The sequence below is a fragment of the Nannobrachium achirus genome, assembly GCF_963921795.1.
Source record: "Nannobrachium achirus genome assembly, chromosome: 22".
Taxonomy (NCBI): Eukaryota; Metazoa; Chordata; class Actinopteri; order Myctophiformes; family Myctophidae; genus Nannobrachium; species Nannobrachium achirus.
In genome coordinates this window covers 10,423,273-10,441,237 of record NC_137829.1, presented here as the reverse complement: position 1 = coordinate 10,441,237, position 17,965 = coordinate 10,423,273, and the positions used below count along the sequence as shown (strand labels likewise).

Sequence of the window (17,965 nt, the reverse complement as noted above, 5' to 3'; positions counted from 1 at the left end):
AATTAATCGAGACATTTAAAGACAGACAATAATATACCAGTAAGACTCCCTAATCGGGAGATAAGCGACCGTAGGTGGCTTATCTCCACAAATAGGGCAAAAATGTGTTTTTCCAAAATCTTCCTGATCCATGTTGATGACATGAGTGTAGACATGCTGTGTAGTGATATTCGTGATTTTAGGGCAAAAACTGTAGGAGCAGTGTCCAAAAATGTGTTTTAAAAATCGGCCTGAAGGTGGCGCTAGAATAGGGCCATGTGAGAAATGAGGGGTGGGGTCTCCGCGTTGCCTTGGCGGACGAATAGGTACCGGCCCCGGCTCTCCCGGACGCTCCTAGCCCGAGTTACGGCATTTTATGTGCGCTGCAGTGGCAGGGGGTCCTCCACAGGGGGCGCCACCACTTTTGCATCCGTTCTGGAGCACCAGGAGTCGGTGGTCCCCTGGAATTCCCCGTGAGCAGCCCCGTTGGGGTGGTCATTTGGTCATTTTTGCACATTTGGTCATTTTTTACATCTGGGGGTGGGGCTCCGGGGGTCCTTGGAGGTTGTAGTTTGGCAGGCAAGGAGTGTGTGTGTAAAATCTGGCATGGATCGGGTCAACGGGTGCGGAGATATAAGCAGGGAAAAAGTGTGACGTGTGAGCACATTTGGTCATTTTTTACATCTGGGGGTCCCCCAGGGACCTGGGGGTCCCTGGGGCTCCGGGGGTCCTTGGAGGTTGTAGTTTGGCAGTCAAGGAGTGTGTGCGCAAAATTTGGCATGGATGGGGGCAACGGTTGTGGAGATATGAGCAGGGCAAAAGTGTGACTGACTCACTCACTCACCCACGGACAGCCGGTGGAGGTTTTGGTAGTAAATGCGACCTACGGTCGCAACAAGTAATATGCAAAAACATCATATATACGAATAGTAATACAAAAAAGAAAGAAAGCTATGTACAGTAAACAGTCATTTCCGGTGATAAGCTTAGACTTGTTACTTTTTACAGGGGCCAGTTACAATTTGCAGTCATCTGTAGATTTTCTTTTAGAGACGTTTTGAAGGAGGGTAAGGAGTCACACTTTTTTATGACTGTTGGTAGGGCATTCCACATTCTGGTGGCACGGCAGTAGAACGAATTTGACCCTATTTTTGTGCCGAAACTGGGTTCAGTGAGATCAGTGGGGCTCCTTCTGGTGTCTAGCCTAGTAGTAACCTGACAAGTTTGTTTTGAGAGGTCTGCAGTTTTGTTTTTAATGCCTTTGGCTTTGAGGTGCTTAAGTACCACAGGTGCATGCATAGTCAAAATTACATTGGACTAGCCCTTACCCGTTCGAAGATATGAGCTCCGAAATGATGTACAGTGTGTGGGTTATGGGGTGTGCACTGTGCACACATTATATGAGGGATGGAAAGTAACTTTAACTGGTGCTTGCATGTATAAAATGTAGGAGCATCAATGTAAGAAATACCCAGACAGACACCAAAGGTGTGTAACCCTCCCCCTGCCCGCCCGCACACACACAGACACACACACACACACACACACATTTTGGCAAAGCTGTGCAACCCCCCCGCACGCACACGCACACACACACACAGACCCCCATCTCAATCTCATTTTTGTTTCTTCCGGGGACCCCCAGAAGCAAAGATTTTGGTTAAAAATGTTGCCTCATGCTAGATGCAGAATGGATATGCCTCATGCCAGATGCAGAATTAGATACACGATAAAAATGCTAATATACAGCATACGATTTGTGAAAGTGACAAACGGGCTTCGCAGTTATGTCAGGTGTGTTCATATGCTAATGGTGATGCGCCACTGAGGAGAAACACTCGTACAGACAGACAGACAGACATTCGGAAAATTATATGTTCGATGAGTGCTCCTGCTAGGGTCCTCAGTATGTTCCTACTGACCACAGAGGAGGTCCTGAATAGAAAACTAAACTTGTTCTTTGACTTTGACTGAACCATTTTGGAAATATATCAAATTGCAATTTTTCACACCAATATTGTGATTTGATTTGCCATTCAAACAATGTTTAGGTCCAGTTTTCAATTATTTACCGTTTACAGTAAAACTACCACAATCAACATACATTGATTAAAGTTGATAATATACTAGTCAACCATTATTACCATGTACCAAAGTTTTAAATACCATAACCATAAATAAAAGAACCAGTTAAGAGCACTGACCACATGCTCCGAGACTACCGGTAGTCATGAGAGAAGCCAATGAGGCAGAGGAGTCAGTAAGGCTGAAAGGGGAAAATGTGGCATGCAACTACATACCTAAACACAGATAGTTAGCTTGATATGACAATATGCAACACACACACTCCTATTTCTCAGGCTGTGCAAACCCAAATCCAAAAATGTCCACACAAGAAAATCTATTTATCCAGTTATGTCTTAATTCTACACAATGCTTCCATACACGTTATTTTGGAATTCAAACAGAAGTCACCTTGTGATTAAGGCGAGCGCTCTATCAACTTGATCTAAATCTACCGAGAGATTCCACACACCCCAATGTCTATAACATGGTTACGCCCTTGGAGATCGTCCACCTATTGTTTTATAAACAGTATGTAATGGATTTAGTCTCACTAAACCTCTCTACATAGTACTCTTTGGGGTTTGATAGAGGAACAAATCTTAAAAGTCTATATATTGAAGCACTCGCAGCCAACAATCAAATGCATAATGGCGTACCCTCCCAAGGAGTACACCCTGTGCCCCACTTCGACAGCAGCATTATTGGCTGCATTTGGTGATCCTTTAGATATAAAGGCTTATTGATTAATCTTGCGGCTATAAATGAACCGGAGTCCAATAGTGCTACATTGGTAAAGTGGCACAAATGTCACACAAATTTTGGCCAATCCCCGAAGCCAATGGGTTGGGTTGGCCTATCAGAGAGGCTGATGCCTAATGGCATGTAGAAAGCTTAATGGAGAACATCCTGAAGCTTGTCTTTACCAGAGACGTCATTGCTACACAGCTCTTTATCTCCGCCAGAGCTAAGCAGTTCAGGAGAATATGTTTTTCCTCTGTGTGTGTGTGTGTGTATGACACATTAAAGTATCAGGAAAGCTTCATCTGTCCTGTCAAACGTTTTGATAGAACTGATGGTATGAAAAACATCTGAGCAATCCAGTCTATGTTTAGAACACTGCAAAGCTCACCAACAGCGGACTGGAAAACAATAAGTCAAACTAAATGAAGAAAGAAGGTTTGGTTAACATGAATGAGATTATCTGATGATGATGATTCAGAGGCAGTTGGAATGGGGACACAGAATGACACAGACTGAAGAAAGTCATTGTTTTCACAGGACACAATAAATCTTCTGTCTAATTACTAACAATAAAATGAGTCGATTGCACATCCGATCTGAAGCAATACAAACCCCTACTAATGTGGGATGCGGTCAATTCTGGAACATTTTTACTTTAGACTTTGTCTCTGAGGGGAAATTCCTTTACAAATCACAGTACATATTAGACGGACAATTTAATAGCACACAATAAAAACAATATTATATGACAGGCAAAAGTAATCAATGTAAGTCCTATTGTTTAAGGCAGCTATGCCAAAAGGTACAGTATGTCAGGCCTGTCCCAAAGCAATCCCTTCAACACCTCAGTGTGCTACACCATAAATACCCTGCCCCCATCCAACAACGAAAGAGCATTTGCTAAAGTGGACAGTTTAATGTATCCTTTGAACCTGAAACCAGGGTTCAAGTGCATCAATCACATACCTTTTACAGATGTATGAAAGTCATTACACCATGTTTAATCATTTATGAATAATGTATCATCTGCATAGTAATGTGACAATTAACTATTCATTGTGTTTCAGGGGTGTTTACTAAACAGTAAACACCCACTGAGCAGTGGAGGAAAAAGTACTGAAATGTTTTACTTAAGTAAAGGTATCAATACTGCAATATAGAAATACTCTGTTAGGGTGCCCTCACACCAAAATACCTAGAGTGGAATCCGCCAATGCATTTCAATGAGAATGGAGCGTTTTTTGCAGAAATCCTCTACTGGCAAAAAAAACGCTCCATTCTCATTGAAATGCATTGGCAGATTCCACTCTAGGTATTTTAATGGGCACCCTTACAGTACAAGTAAAAGTCCAGAATTCAAAATGTACTTGAGTAAAAGTACGAAAGTATTGACATCAAAATGTACTTAAAAGTACTAGAAGTAAATGACAAAATATTTGAAAATAGCAGATCTACAAGCTCACAACACGTGACCGCGTGAGCTTGTAGATCGGCTACTTTCAAATAGCATGGGTATAAAATAAGGCTAAAGTGGTTTGTGCATGTTTTATAATATCATAATTTATATCTGAAAATTAACTAATAGCTAACGTGTTCAAATAAATCTAATGGAGTAAAAGTGCAATATTTGCCTCTGAGATGTAGTGGAGTAGAAGTAAAAGCACTGGAAATTGGAAATACTCAAGTAAAGTGCAAATACCTCAAATCTGTACTTCTTAAGTACTGTACTTGAGTAAATGTACTTAGTTACTTTACACCACTGCCACTGAGTGAAAGACCCTTAAAGGACCACCTCACCTCTGGGACAACCAGATCTTATTTTATTGTTGTTTGGGACACGATCAACACAATCCTGAGTTATTTTCTGTGTTCAATCTGTGTTTTTAGATATTTTATTATTTCAGCATGCTACAACTGGTCATATGATGCATTTTGCATCATAGCAATAGATGATGCAATATCATGCTACAAAGCATCATATGATGCTTTGTAGCATGCTGAAACACTAAAATAGCTAAAAACACAGATTGAACACAAAAAATAACTCAGGATTGTGCTGATCGTGTCCCAAACAACAATAAAATACGATCTGGTTGTCCCAGAGGTGAAGTGGTCCTTTAACTGGCCAGAGGGTAGGAAAATAGTACTTTAAGTGAGTGTGTGTACACTACAAAGACGTTTCAGAGTAGAATGGAACAGACACACACCGGGTTGCTGTATAAAACAGGGATGCCAGAGATTGCACATTTCCTTTCTCATATTGTCATCTGCACTTTGTTCTTTAACGAGAGGGCAAAGAGTAGATGGCCACAAAAGAGAATTATGACTCGTGAGAAGTGTAGCCTCACAAATTACACCACATAAAAGATTCCATTACCGCTACGAAGACTCATATCTTCTATGCAGATAATATTTCATGAAATGCAAATGGGAGCACTTTGAGGCATTGGGCGTTTTTTCTATTTTGGGTAGACCAGATATTAAATTCCACTTCAATTAGGCCAGAGACACAGAGACAGCACTGCACATGACAGAGGAGAAATTGCAGTTGACTACAGAGAGCTACATTGACAAAACAAAATCCGATGGGTGTCACACGACAGGAGAACATATCACAAATGTCTTCTTTCCATATCTACAAACTACGCACAGCTCAGAAGAAAAAAAGAAACAAAGGAATGCTGCGTTTCTGAATGCGCCCCTGCTTGTAGTCACTCTAAAGCTGTCAAACTGGATTCCCTCACAGGCTGGGACAGGGACAGCAGAGGAGGTGAGGCAGCCGAGAAGGGAATTGTGCAACATGCCACCGGAAGAGGCGGGTGGGGTTAACAATAACTTCATTTGTGCAGCATATAGCCAAGACTTTCCATTTGACAGCACCAGCAATAACGACCCAAGAAAGAATCCAGATGAATCAATTCAGTGCATATCCAAAACACATCCCGAGTCAGTGGCTGGACTTTGGAAAGTATACATGAAGTAGAATTGGAGGAGAAGATTTACGGGGACATGTCGAGGGACAGTGACGTGAAACCGTCCGTGTGACAGGTGGTATGGTGAGCATGTGGCCTCTATCTGCCTCGGGCCAACAGGGCTAGATTACAACGAACAAAATGCCAATTTCTTTTTATATTTATCATTTCACTCTAATATATTTCCCCATAAAATGCCATCATCCACCTACAGTACCATCTGCCCCTGTCTCTGTGTTAATCAGTGATTTAACAGATGAGTCGTATGTTATGCTCCCATCATTGCCAGAGTCCTTCGCTCCCCCCCAACTCCTGTCGCCCTGACAACCATGCTCATTAGGGAGAGTGATGGGAATGCCACCGAGAACAGGATCAATCCTCCTCCTGTGTGCATTGACACATGCCAGAGTGCCACGTAAGCCATCATTCTTATACACGCGCCGATGGTCTGCCAACACGCCATCACTGTCAGTCTCTACAGAAATCCGTCGGAGAGAGCCTTGCATAAACAACCGCTAGCAGTCTGCGAGGCTCAGCTTACTCCAGCGCGAGTCATTAAGCTAAGGGCTCTAAAATGGGTTCATAAAAGGGTATGTATTAGAATCAAATGGTCTTTAAATCAATTAGCTCCACCTGTTTTATTGATCTGGCCACAGAAAAACAAGGAGGTAAAAGAAAGACGGCAGAAGATTGTGTTTTAGGAAAGGATTTGTGTGTGTGCGAGCCCCCCCCCCACACACACACACACCCACACACACACACCCCCACACACACGCGCGCGCGGGAGAAAACGGTTTAAAAGAGAATAGTGTGAGAGCCTGTGCTCCCAGTGACCCTCCATTCTGAGTGTTAAAAGAAGAATGAGGATCCCACAGACTGCTGAGTGGGACTACGCCAGCACTTCACAGCTCCCTTCACTGAGGTGGGAAGGGGGCTCAGAGGCCCTTTCAGCACAAAGAGAAGAGATGGTAAAAGAGGATTATGGAGAAAAAAAAAGAGAATGTAAAAATGTCTGGCAGAGCTTTCTGTTTTGGGCATTCAGGTCAACCCCAGCCAGTAGATCAACCAATAGGAGAATGTTTCCACCCCCCCTCAACCCCCTTCATTCCAGCCGTTTAAGGAAGAGGGACCATTTTACTCTCTATGAGCACTGAGCTTTTTGAGCAACCTCAAGAGGCTGAAACATAAGGAAATGCACCCTGGCATGCTAGTGCATCCCATTTGGTTGAGAGTGAATGGGCCTCTGTGATCAGGAGAGGCCTAATAGACCTCTCTAAATGCTCTGGCTGTTACAAATGCTCTCTAAAACAGGTCAGAGACTGAGTGAGCAAGCCTAATAGAGAACAAGATGCATTTGAGCCGAGGCATTGCAAATGCGGTCGATGTTAACGTGTGCAACTTCCTGAACTTCTGCTGTGATTGTGAACACGTCTCAAACAAACACATCACTAACAGTCAGAGCAAAACAAATGTGGTGAGTGAGTGACAGATCTAATTGTTGACATGTTGCATCATAAAATGCGGATGTTTTTCATATAACTGAATCTCTCGCATGCAGAGAGGGTGTGGTGTATGCCAGCGTTCCAGCTCATCTCTGTCTCTATGATGAGGTCGGTGGTTGCGTTTCTTCTGTGTCGGGGTAGAAAATGGGTACCATGCGTGCAAGAATATCATCAAAGGGACCAGGATAAAAACATCAATAGGCTCCCCGATACTCGAACCTCTCGAGGAGGTCTTGGGGAAAGACCTCAAGCTGTTCCTTTTCCACTGCCGGCTCAAAAATAGACAGAGGAGATGAGTTCAGCTACCGGCGCGCTCCACAGACCACAGAATTAGATCCAGGCCTGCTATCGTCCCTCGCCACATGACTACGCAGTCGAGGAGGGATAGGGCGGCGCTACTTTAAAGAAAAATCTGATTCTACTGTGCAGAGCCTTGGTCAGAGCACTTCAACTAAACCCTGACGAGACCACGGATAGGAGGAATAGTGTTCAGCACACACATTTGTGATCCTTCGTGATATATCCAACTATTTTGTATATGAGCTGAATTAAAACCGTTTATCCAATTTGAATGTCTGCGGTTCAAGCACTTGCCGTAAATCTATTTATTGTACATGGGAAACAAAAAGAACAGAGGTGCATCCAGTTTGGATTACATCAGCCAGAAATGAGGAATTCCTTGTATGCACCGATTTTTCTTTCAAAGCAACTTCTCACGTGTCTCTTTCAGTTTCTGATGTTTCATCCTTGGACATTTTTAAGTGAATCTCCATGATTACACTACATGTGGTGGGTGGTCCTAGCCTGATTTCAGACTCAGCTTGAGTCTGACAATGTGCCCCGTGTGAGCGATTTACGGAGGGACTTTTGTGCGAGCGTGCACTCGCGGCGAGTGATCACGACGCACCATGATCGCGACGCACGGTCGCAGCGTGTGTGTGTGTGTTTGTGTGTTTCTGTGCCAGTGACTGCTTCCACAGAGAACTGCGACCAGAAAACATGTAATCAACATTAACAGCTTGGTGAAATCAGCGTGCGCGTGTGTGTGCCTGCCTGCCTGGTGTATAAACTTCCTGAAATGTAATCATTTCAACTGCTGCACCCCAACCCCCTGTGCTCATTGGAGAAGCATCAGAAGCCGCAATTTCAGATCGGTAAACTGCCGATTCATTTACTCAGCTCCAGACCAGAGAAACAGTCCACTCTGGGTGGGGTCTATGGGCTGGAACCAGGCTAGTGGTGCTGATTTCAATGACAGGGTACACCCTATAAACCGCCTTTATTTATGCACTCCACACTTGTTTTCTAGAATGCAAAGGTTCCACTCTCATCCTATTATTAGTGTGGACAACACACTGTGTAGTCCTGGGGAAACTTTATTCTAGATAAACTTTATTTGTGAGTAAGTCCATTGAGTCAAAGTGGGAAACTTTATTTATTCTAGATAAACTTTATTTGTGAGTAAGTCCATTGAGTCAAAGTGGGAAACTTTATTTATTCTAGATAAACTTTATTTGTGAGTAAGTCCATTGAGTCAAAGTGGGAAACTTTATTTATTCTAGATAAACTTTATTTGTGAGTAAGTCCATTGAGTCAAAGGCGGAGAGGTGCTAGCTTGAGATTGGTCAAGCTGCACATGACAATTTGGCTACTCAGACAATAAATAGGCAACCACACTTGCAATTTCCAATTGCATCTTTTCTAGTTTCTTCTCTTTCTGCTGTTCAATTCAGGACCATTTGGTTCCATGTGTATACTCTCAGTTAAATGAACTGAGTATTTTACGGTTCACTTGTGCTTGAGTTCCTACCTACTTTGACTCCTAACATTTCCTCTTTTAAGAGGGCTATGCTCTGTGCTGCTGTACTGCAGTGTAATAAATGCTATTACCATAGCTTTGTAGTTTAAACATGTCTATCCATTGTGCATCACGTGTTCATAAAAACAGTGTGTTCTATTTCCTTAGGCGATAATAGCCTAGTACGCATCTCCTGGCTCTGTGATAAGCAAAACAAACGGCTACAGCCTGTAGTAGTAAAGGGAACAACGGCTTTGATGTGAGGTCCTGTTTACCTCTGGAGGAGTCGGGCGTGCTTGTATGACAGTATATCTGTGCGTGTTTGTTTGCCAGGGCTTTCTAGCAATCAGAAATTGGGGTTATTTCCAGGTCAAATGACTCTGAGGCCACTGGCTACAGAACTGAGCGCTGCTGTACTGTGCTACATTTCATTTTCAGGCTTTGCAAATATCGTGTGCTGTTCAAACAGAGGAAAACTATCTAGTGAAGAACACAAAAGCCGTGATTCATTCCCCACCTCCGTCTCTGAGTAAATAACCTCACCTGAAGCAGTGGTGAATTCAATAAGGTAAAATAAACTCACTGTAGACATCTAGATCTAAGCTGCTCAGAACCATATTGAGCACTTTGAGGACAAAGGCAAGAAATGCTACTGTAACTACACTCTGCTGTATTATTATTGTCTCTTCTTGGAATACTGCCGCGTTGGATATGGAAAGCAGGTGGAATCAGATCAATCAAATGGCATAAGCAAAACAAGCCACAGATTGCTGCATTTCTTACACTGCAGTCCTTCAGCGAACCAACCAAGGCGCCCAACAGCAAGCACTGGCACTAGATGTAAAGCAATTAGATCCTTTTAGGATATGAAGTATGCTACTCCCTTCAAGAGTTAATGACTGCAGGAGTTATGCAGTGAAGGTTAAGGAGTACAGAGACTCTACTCCAGATCTGCTAGTGTAAGCAGTCAGGAGGTTCAGCTTCAGGCAGCACACTAACCTACAGTAACCATACATACACATATATTAAATTGAAATCCAATGCCTCTATTCTCATGTTACCTGCAGATTCCCCTCGTTAGAGAATTATACTTCCTGTCTACTGCAGGTTAGGCCTGCAATGGAGCATAATGAGAGGCACTGCACACTGTTTGTCTAATCATTCTGCCTGATGGGTGTAGTTAGTCGACCAACCAAGACTTAACCAGTCTGTATCTTTCAACAGCCAGCAGCCATTGTTAAATCAACATCAGAATAATCAGTTCAGGATCTCACCCTCACAAACCTGAAATGGCTGATCTCTGCATGATGTATGTGTGCATGTATGTGAGATTTTTAACTCTTGAGAGTGTAAAATGTTTATTTTATTTATTTATTTTATTTTTTTAACGACATTGTAGTTAACGTTACATTTTACGATCTCAAGAGTAAAAATATTGTTGGACATCTGCATCACTTATTTACAAGAAGTCTACACAATTAGAGTCTACAAGTGTTATTTTGATCAACGTTTGCCTGTTGTCTCTCCTATGAACCACATCAATCCAGCATGGAATTGTGTACAAAATCTTATCAAACGACAACAAAATATTCTTGGGTCTGAGAGGCTAAATCTCATCCAATGGTGGTTTGTGGCTCAAAATGCAGAATAGACCTTGATAAGAAAAGAACTAATTGATTAGGCTAGTCGACAATTATACATCAGTACCTCATATGTATATTCCACTGATAAAGTATTACGTCAAGGACAGCCTTGGACCAACACCATACTGTAAACCAAATTCGACTCTAATAAGAACAGCTTCTGCGAATTCATGCAACACAATTTAGGTTCCCTGCAACCAACGGTTCTAAACACACAAGGGTACATTTGTAAGTGAGTTTACTCTGTTCTACTTCTGCTCATGAAATGCTTTGCTGTTTCCAACTCCCATCTGGGGACGCACAAGCCACAGCAGTGGTAATATGTGTGTGTGTGTGTGTGTGTGTGTGTGTGTGTGTGTGTGTGTGTGTGTGTGTGTGTGTGTGTGTGTGTGTGTGTGTGTGTGTGTGTGTGTGTGTGTGTGTGTGTGTGTGTGTGTGTGTTTTCAAGCTGCCTTCCTATTCCTGCAACCCTCCCAACACTTCCCTCCATAAGCCAGTGAAAGGTCTTTTCCTGTCCTGTTGAATTCAGTACATCAGTAGCAGTGACATGACTTGGATCTCAGAGTTACGAAATGCCAGAAGTGAGAGGTGAGCTGTGGACTGGGGGATTACAGTACTCTAACGGCTTCACCATCACAATCCATGAGCCCTATCCATCCATGTAATGATGCAGGTTAACATCTGTGAAACTCCACAAAAAGTGAGTGTGTGTGTGTGTGTGTGTGTGTGTGTGTGTGTGTGTGTGTGTGTGTGTGTGTGTGGGGGTGTGTGAGTGTGAGTGTGAGAGTGAGAGAGAGAGAGAGAGAGAGAGAGAGAGAGAGAGAGAGAGAGAGAGAGAGAGAGAGAGAGAGAGAGACAGAAGCCTATGTGTAGACGGCAAGGCTGTCAACGAATATTCCATATTCAAATATTAGAAGAATGCTCAAAAAAAGAAAAAAAGTTTGAATAAAAAATATTTGCCTTGTTCTTGTGAGACTCTGGGCTCCTTGTGAGACTCTGGGCTCCTGTAACCCACATGTTTTATTTTTAAAGGAATATTAAAACGAAGGTTTTGGCCAATTCTGAGTCACAGCCCTAGCAGACGGTTAGCCATGCAGCAGTTATACAGAGGGTGTAAGCCCTCATCGGAACAACTAACACCTGATGAGGCAGCAGGTACAGTACCTGCCGGACCAAAGATAATGATAATCATGTGAATATATGTGGTGCAGGACAGAAAGTACTGGAACAGCTCTCTGGAAACTCTGCCTGAGGAGTCTCTCACCCCATGTTCCTTCACAGAGTTTACACAACCCACTGTTGACTCTTTCCCAGCTAGAGCTACCTTCTCTTTGTAACCCGTTTCTCTCCTCTCCAGTCCACCCCCCCCCCCCCAGCTCTGAATTATTCTCTTTGATCAAGTGCAACCTGGTGGCTCCCCAGAGACAAACTTCTTATGGAGAGAGAAAGAGAGAGAGGAGCAATAAAGGAATGGTGTGATACACCACTAATAGACCTGTTGGGATCCTTGATGCCCCATCCCACCAAACCCTTGATCAGGCAAGTACTGTATATTGTCTTACATCCCAGACCAATCAAATTAATATACTGTAAAGTCCCACTGTACTTTACATTAAGTGGCCCCATGGTAAAAAATGCAACCATTATACATCTACCTACATTTAGTTTAGTTAATATTAGATATCAGACATCTTACACTACATTGACAGTGATCAACTTTTTCAGGGACCAACGACCCTTAGCTGAGAAATAGACAAACATTTTAAAATTGCCAACTGGGGTGGGCGGACTGCGGCCCCCCATCACTATGACTCAGACATAACCATAAATAGAGTTCACCATCTATGACTCAGAAATAACCATACTGCAGCTACACCTCATGCTGACTGTGACAGCATTACATCAGACCCAAACAAACCATATTGCCAAAGGATCTCCACGTCAACCATGACCATATATGGAGTTTGTGTTGACCATTATGCTCGAAGATGGAGTACATGAAGTCTCTCACTCTGAACTCTTGAGTAGCCTACTAACCATGGCGATCTAACATGGTCAATCCCCGATGTCCAACTTAAAATGCACACGCAGTATTTGGGAGATTTTCAACATGCACTGATGACAGAAACAACAGAAACCAAAGCATGTTTTTTCTTCCATGCAACTTGAGAGGCTTTCAAAGCTAGCTAACCATATTTAACTGATCGTCTTATCAATGTCTGTTGACTGTTGGCGTTGAGAGATTTGAGACTAGCTTTTAAATATTCCAAGGGTTTTTCTTTTAAGTGACTCCTTGCTGCAGCTTTAATAGCGTCATAGATTTGTTTGACAATCCTATCACCAGTCTTGTGCAAATAAAAAGGTTTTTGTTTGTTCACACATTGATAGTGTTAAACATTTGGTGGCCCGCCTCTAGTAACTCTGAGGACCCCCTGTTGAAGACAACTGGTTTACTACTTGTCTTGTGTGTCTGTCTGTGTATACATTTCTTCTGAGAATGGAGAGCTAGCCCAGATAGACTTTAGTATCTATTCTGGTGTGATACTAAAGTCTGGATGCACCCAATACAAATTCCCCTGCACAATTTCTAAAAACAACCTCAACCAGCAACACCAATATAAACTCACTCACCAGCTGAAAACGGGTCAGCTTCTTCCATTTTCAATGTACAAAGCCAGCAGCAGCAATGAAAACGAGAGGAAACTGCATATTTTCTTAACAAAACTAATACAATTCACAAAATTGGCAACTTCTGCCAGTACCTCGTTCAATAGCTGTGAGCCGTACATACAATTTGGGGAGGTTTATGGTGTAAATCCAAACATTTTTGTCATCTCTAATGCTGCTTGGTTTGTACTAACTTGGACGATGGAGGAAGTGGACATGTTTTCTGATATTGAGTGTTTTTATGAATTGTGCATAAGAATGTGTGTCCAGACTTTGGTATCACACCAGACAGCTGCAAGTCCAGGCTAGTGGAGAGATATCAGAGAACATTTTTAACATAATTCTGCTACATATTAAAGGGACAATTTATCTGTGTGTTCATGGTTGGCACCCATATTTAACAATATCAGGACCAGGACCACCTACACCAAGAGACTTGTGGGTGTGTAGTTTGTACTAATGCTCGTATCGTCTTTCTCAGCCCTACCGTGGGAGGTTGTGCCAAGCCCTGTGGAGATGGCTCTTTGCTGTGTGATGACATTATTGCCATTAAAATGCAAACATAAAGAGAGCATGCCAATTAGATCTTTTAAGCTCATAAAATGTAAAAGTAAGCATAGATTGAGCGCAGTTATATGTATTTTTTACATATTACTGAGTAACTGACATTTAAAGAAATGTGTTTATTAAATTTGCCTTGCCTATAGAATGTTTAGATGTAGGAGCCATACACAGTTTGTTCAACTAATTCCTCCCTCACTAATGTACAGTACTACCGTTATTTTCTTTGTCTTCGCTTTTGCACTGTATTTACAGTATGTAATATTAATTAAGCCATACTATATTGTGTTCAGAAATGTCATACTAATGACGTCATTTCATTGCATAGTCCTGGCTCGGTACACCACGGCTCCACCCTCACTAGACTGTTAAAAAATAACACTCGTGTGAACTGAGCGGTGGAGGCTGCGTGTGTGTGTGTGTGTGTGTGCGCGCGTGCGTGCGTGCATGCGTGCATGTGTGTGTGAATGTGAGTGTGCCTGGCCTGAACAACAGCGCCCCTCCCTTAACATGTGTGGTCAGAAAAGGTATTGCAGGCTAAATACCTCAGGCTACGGACGCACCCACCCACATACACACACACACGGAAACACACACGGCCACGCTATGGAGACGGTGTGACCACCGCTCAAAAATAGGCCAAATGATAATATACCATGATGTCAAGAATATAGATAGTCCCCCCAGCAATCCGCGAATCGCGGATTTCTCTGCCATTTGGATTTTTCTGCCGTCCGCGGAATAACAGTAAAACCTGACATTATATCAGTTATTACTCCTATTATAAAACTATTTGTAGCCTACATGGTGAGGCCACCTCATAGGACTTTGCTTCACAGGGCCCTGGGGGAATAGTTTGATTGACGGACGCTGGATGGTCCCACATTCCTACATGAAACTGTGTCCTGACATATAGTTCCTCTATGACTATGGTCCTGGCAATGACAATGCTAATGCAGAAGACAATTAATATTACACCCATTACTAGATATCCTCTAAAATGTAATTACTATGGGCATGGTTTGGATGACAATATAGTCTTTGCAACAGAAATTAAATATTAAAAACAAAATGTATTTTTATTCTCAAAAACGATTATTCGTATATTTGATTATTTTAACCACTAATTACAATTAATTGTAGCTATTTCATAACTGGTCATTTTAGGTTGTTTTTTTTATTAATGTCCGCGGAATCAAGAATTGTTCTCCACAGAATTCTGCAGAATCAGGATTGTTCTCCGCGGATTCCTGGGGGGACTATATAGAGTATAGAGCTGGATATCAGTTCAGAAACGGTAGCCATGAGATGGACACCACCAGGGAAGAGAAAAAGAGGCTGGCCCAAAGAGAAGATCTGTGGAGAAGAAGATGAAAGACCTGAGGCCAAGTACAGCATTGGGCAGTAGAGAGACAGCAATGCATTGACCTTATGTGCTATCCAGCACGAATAGGATTAATAAAGTAAGTCTATATGGATGAGGAGAGGAGGTTACAAGTTAGGTTCAAGTTCAATAGCTCAGCTTTGCCTGTCAGAGTGCATGAGGGAGTGGAGCAACAGTGATACATAACATACAACAGTCCTAACGTATGTGTGTACGTGCGTCACTTGCATTGAATTGCATGTGTGTTTTGGTATTGGTTTCGTTTCATTCAGGTCTGTGCTGTGCAATTTTCGCTCCTGACAGATTCCATTCCGATTGAATTTCAAAATCTTCAGGCTCTGGTTAGGCACCCTGACCTGGTGGTAGGGTGACCACCTCAAAATAGTCCATTTGCAGGACAGCAGAAACCCTACAAAGTTTTCACACAGTGTGACACAGGAAAAGAAAGTATGCACACTACGGAAAGCCTACGATTGGGATAGACCTATAATTGTTGCCATTTGAACCGCTGATTTGAAAACAAGCTTGTAAATTAAATGTCTGACTTTAATCAGTGAAGTGAGAAAGTTGCCAGCACTCAAGGAATCTCCTTTTTAAAAAACTTGAATTACTTTAATTAATCAGTAGCTAGTAGCTACTTTGTTGGAAAAAATAAACAGCATTAGCTGTGTGAACTCCGGGCAACTTCTCCTTCACTTCACAGTTTTTCCCTTAATCAACAAACATCGGTTCTTTGCTCGGTCCCGAGTCTGACGGTCCATCATTTAAAAAAGTCTCTGAATCACGTCATGGTCTGTGTCATGGCTTTTCTCTCCACAGGTCTTTAATATTAGTTGTGTGCCAGTGTCGCTTAATGTAAATCTGCTATCTTCAGTGTGGGACACAGTAAAGAATTAGGAATTAGTGTTTACAGTTCATTCAAGGAATATAACACCTGGCCAAAGGATCAGGAGGGACACAAGAAACATCATTAACTGTTGTCATTTATCTCTGAACTATCGCAGTGCTGCGGAGTGTTGTTGGCTTGTAGATCAGCTATTTTCGGTGAACGACACACCAGCACGCATGCAACTAAGTATAAATCCAGCTTTACACTCCCCTGTGTTTTATGTGTTTCTGAATTCTGAATGCATGACTGGTTGCTAGACCATTCAATGCCACAAGTCATTTTGTGTGGCTTCTGCCTGGGAGGACGACGTTTCTGTTCCTGAGACATGAAGCATGCTGATGATATCATTTCTTCCATAGTGCTGTGGCCACATAAAGCACTGAAGCACCACATTCAGCAAACATCTGCCAGCAGCCCTCCACACCACTCTTGAGGCAGACAGAGGTCACACTCAAAACAGCTCTGCCTCTGCCGCAGATAGCGTAAATAGGTTGCCAGCAATATGTCACTAAACCTGTGTGTGTGCATGTGTGGAATACTATGCATGGATCGCCCTGTGGCACTTTGAGCTGTACATCTCATAAATAAAGCATGCTTTTTATACAGCACTGTGTGCGCACCTGCGTGCGCGTGCGTGCGTGTGTAAAGAAAGCCTATCAGGCTATCACTACTGTAGGCCCCATCCAGCAACTGGGAATGAATTCACCATGAAGCAGCACACTTCAGAATGTTATAATAATGGTATTCTAAGAAGAAACTTAAAAAAAACAAAAACATATACATACAGCATACACACATGGCCTTCCATGTCTGTAGAAGAGGGATTTAAAGAATGATAGTCAGAAAGCTCAAGGGCCACAATAGCTCTCTCTGTCTCAGTTTATATTTGTTATTCACTGCTCAGAAATTAAACCAGGTTTACAGAACATAGAATTTGGAAGATTCAAGGACCCCCCCCCCCCTGCGGCCGCTAGTGAGCATAATCCCTAGCGGAAATAGTATTGTGCGCACTTCCGGCTCCCATTGCTTTGTATACAAAAGCGCTGCAGAAACATCTCCACTTCTTTCCACTTCGTCAAAATGGCCTGTTTTCTATGGACCATATCTTAAGGCCACTTTTAACCGCACAGATTCGGCGACGATTCGGCGGCGGAAGGCGGCGGAAAGCGTCTGTTGCCGAACGGGAGCTCATCGTCAGGTTTTCGGCAGCGGGTCGGGAACCTTATCGACCGAAAACTGGAAAACTGGACTTGCTCAGTTTTGTTCAGTCGCCCCTCGCCGTCGGTAAGATTGAGGGAGTTGTAGAATAGTTTACTACTGCTTCAAAACCAAGCCAAAACAAGCCAGAGACATTTTCCCGTCGCATATTTTTACTAAATACCATATTCTCAATCTCAACTCTCAATTCCTATTCCAATCGGATCCAAAGCAAAGCCAGTAGTAGGCTAGTAATAGTCCATCAAGTGCCCGTGTTGTTGTTTTCTTTTTTTTTCCTCCTCTGCACGGAGAACAGAGCTGCCTCCGGCCGGGTTAGGGTTGCCAGATTCTGTGAGTGAAATACGCGACCAGGTCTATGAAAATAAGCCCAAAAGCGCGACCAGTTTCACCTCTGAACTCTATTACATTAGTTATTTTATAAAATAATGTTGAAAGCAAGGCCAAATAAGCAACTACACTTCAGAAACAAGCCCAAACAAAAGCAACCCACATCTAGCAACATTATAGGAAAACAGGATCAACGTTGCTTATAAGGAGCAGACCT

The 17,965-nt window shown here is 42.7% G+C and overlaps 1 protein-coding gene across 1 annotated transcript in view; it reads right to left on the bottom strand.

Moving 5' to 3' along the window:
• Positions 1 to 17,965, bottom strand: part of nck2a (NCK adaptor protein 2a) — a 40,149-nt gene that overhangs the window by 14,260 nt on the left and 7,924 nt on the right. The gene's annotated exons all lie outside the window — the stretch shown is intronic.